Raw genomic sequence first — 3190 nt, 5'->3', positions numbered from 1 at the left:
CCGGGCACAGCAGGAAAGTGTCTGATTGGTGCTCAACTGGAGCAAAATGTGCGTTTCCCATCATGGATCCCCTACCTCACACCATTTTCGATTTAAATTTCACCTTGCCCTGTCCAGGAAACTTATTCACAAGTTGAAGAAAGAACAACGTTTTTAATAACTCCCCCCCCCCAAAAAAAAACAAAACTATTGCAAAATTTTGAAACCCTCTGAAGTGTGGGGTGTCACCCAGTTTGCCCTCCCCTAAGGCCTCTGCTGCCTCTGGGATGGATGGCAGTAGCCGCGGGGCACGCACAACGGGGATGTTCCTGGCATCTGATGAAGTAGGCCTGTGTCTCCAAAAGCTTATGCCTTTCACAGACGCCTAGGAAGTTAGGGATGGAAGGGACCTGAATAGTCTGGACGATGCTGCCCTGCCCTGCCTGCCGCCTTGGTGCAGACTAACGCCTAACTGCTTCTCTCACCATTTGGACAGTGAGACCATTTCCTCCCCTTATAAAAAAGACTTTCCTTTTGTGCTGTCTCACTTCATTTTGGCAGCTGGGTTACATGTATTAAAGGTCATGCAACACAATTGGGCCCAGGGCTGCAGAAAGTGGCAGAAACCCGTGCACACGGACTGATCTCTGGCTGCTTTGCCCCTCCATCCAGGAAGAGAGCAGACCATCTGTAGATGCTTCCTCAGCCTGACGAAGGGTGCTTGTGCCTGAAAGCTTGCTAAAATGAATGTTTCCAACTTTTTTAGTTGGTCTAATAAAAGATACAGGATTTACCCAAAGAACTTTGTCTGCCCCTGTCCTTAGACCAACGCGGCTACAACCTACACCCCAGAAACCAGGCAAGGGTTTTCCTGAAAATATAGATCCATGTTGTTGTACCGCCCGTGAGCACACGATGGCACCAAGGGCCTGTTGGTGTGATGATCCTGGTGCCAGGCCAAGCCTCGGTCCAAGCAGAGAGTTGAGTTCTGCTCAGTTGATATGACTTGGAACTGATTTTGGCTGATTTGACCTGGAACTCAAAATATATTAATCAAAAAAAATCTGTCCAAGTAGAGAACTTTGCAGCTGATAGTTAGTGAACCCAGGAGCTGCTGTTTCAATAGATGTGAAGCACTAAATACTGAATACAAGGGGGTGGGAGCAGGGGACGGTGAAATTTTGACTACCCAGTTTTTGATCTTTTTAAAAAAAGTGCCAGATTCTGGACATGTCTTCTGGTTTAAATTTGACTCTGCTTCTAGCATGGAAGAGAGAAAGAGATTTTAGCATGAGAAACAGTAGAAGAAATTGGTGCTCGTCCAGAGGATTGGTGCCACACTTACACCATGCATTGGAGGAGCACAGGGGACAGAATGCAGGCAGATGCACAGGCAGAGAGCAACCACCCTGACTAGTGCAATCCATGTATCCGTGCTGGCCCTGCGTACCTGCCTTGGGTATATGAGGGCAATGTGAACTTTACCCATAACTGATCAGAGGTGGCTTTAGAAAGAGGACCTAGGTTTCCTTTGATAGCTGAAGTGTTACTGGAATACGCAAATAAACCCAGACTCAAGCTCTTTTATGTGAAGGGGACACAAATCAGTAGGGAATCTCTTCTTTTGCACAGGCAATCTCCAAGGGGCAGTCATCACTATGCTCCTTCAAGAACGAGCTAGGGCCATGTGCCGCTGAACCCTTCCCCGCTCCCATCTCACATAAAGGTAGGCTGTGTATCTAGCTGTACTGCAGACTCTTGTGGGCCGTTTCAGGCAAGTTATTTGGCCACAAATTTTGAGTAGCTCTATTTTTTGGGTACCTTGCCTTTCAGCAATGTGGTGCCCTCACTGCTCCCATTTACTTTCAAAGGCTTGTGGATGCTCAGAAGCTTTAAAATTCAGGTTTCAGATGTCTCACGCTGAGTTCCCAACAGCAGGGTCATGCAAAAGCAGTGCCACACAATAGAAGTCAGTGCTAGAATCAGGATTAGGACTCGATGCATCTGCACAAGATGCTACTGGACAGTAGCAACGAGCTACCATGCAGTAGTGTTGGCAGGCACTAACTGTGTGGCAATGATACTGTGCAGTAGTAACAAGCTCATTGCTACTGTGCAGTAGCATCTGAAAAAAAACCAAAAACATGGCGATGGTACTGTGCAGTAATGCCTGTCACTGCACAGTAGATGTAGTACTTGCTTATGCATCCGCACAGTCTGCTGCTTGTGTGGAAGTGGCCAGAGTTTCCCAGTTCCCAATCACATGCTCCAGGCCCTGGCCCCCTCAGATTTCCACAGTGTGTCTTTTATCCCTCTTTCACTAAAACACTGTATCTGTGTGTTCTCTGCAGGCTGCAGACATCTGATACAGGTGTGTGCTGGGATGGGAAGGCACCATTACTTTCCTAGTGGGGGGATAGGCTTCGGTTGCAAAATTTGGACTTGGATCCTGGTGCCTTCCCAAAGGTGGTTGGGCAAGAGAACATAACAGAACAGCTGCCACCGACTGGGTCAGATCCAGTCTGCCTTGCCCAGTCTCCTGTGCCACACAGGGGCAGGCAGCAGCAGCTGAAAGGGAGAGCCAGGTGGGTCTGGCCAGGGCTTTTCCCCACTGCTCCTCTCTCACTCGCACCCTCCAGCACTGACAGTCTAGGGAAGTTCTTACCTGGCAGGGAAAACACCATGACCACTAAGGTGGTTTTCTGTAAGCACGCCCAGGGAAAACGCTCTGCTGGCATGGGGGTAGTGGTGTATAGTTAACTTTGGCTTTAAGCCCAGTTGGTGGAAATAGGAGACACCTCCCTCGCTTGTTCCTGGGGCCTTATGGCTAAGGTCAAGCAACACTCAGGGGCACCCGAGCCCCCAAGCCTCCAGGCCTGGGCCTGCACATAGGATGCCTGCCAAAGGATTTGGAAACATCTGAAGCCCCAGGGAGGATGGAGGATGTTTGCCAGTAGTAGGGCCACTCACGGGTCACGGATTTGGGACGGATTTGGCTAACTTGACTTGGAAGACGAAAAATGTTCATTACCAAAAGAAACAAAGAAAGGTTCTGATTCAAACGCCTGCCCCTCTCTCCCATGCTCAGTAGCTCCCGATGCCCCTGTCCTCCATCCCTTGGGTGGCATCCGTGTGCCCTTGGGGATGCCCGAGGAGGTGGTGTCGGCGTGGGAGGCTTCTAGTCTAAGCCGCAGCCCGGCAGCTCGAGGTC

General features: G+C 49.8%; 1 long non-coding RNA gene across 1 annotated transcript in view; it reads left to right on the top strand.

Annotated features, from left to right (window-relative positions):
- Positions 1-2925, top strand: part of LOC109294001 — an 11585-nt gene extending 8660 nt beyond the window's left edge. The window contains exon 3 of the long non-coding RNA XR_002096446.1: positions 2886-2925. This is a non-coding gene — a long non-coding RNA (uncharacterized LOC109294001). The remainder of the gene's footprint in view (positions 1-2885) is intronic.
- The last annotated feature ends 265 nt before the right edge of the window (positions 2926-3190 follow it).

Source organism: Gavialis gangeticus, unplaced genomic scaffold (assembly GCF_001723915.1).
Source record: "Gavialis gangeticus isolate Ggan-Ray unplaced genomic scaffold, GavGan_comp1, whole genome shotgun sequence".
In the NCBI taxonomy this organism is placed as follows: Eukaryota; Metazoa; Chordata; order Crocodylia; family Gavialidae; genus Gavialis; species Gavialis gangeticus.
Note: the sequence above shows the minus strand (reverse complement) of the source record. Positions and strands in the feature narration are given on the sequence as shown.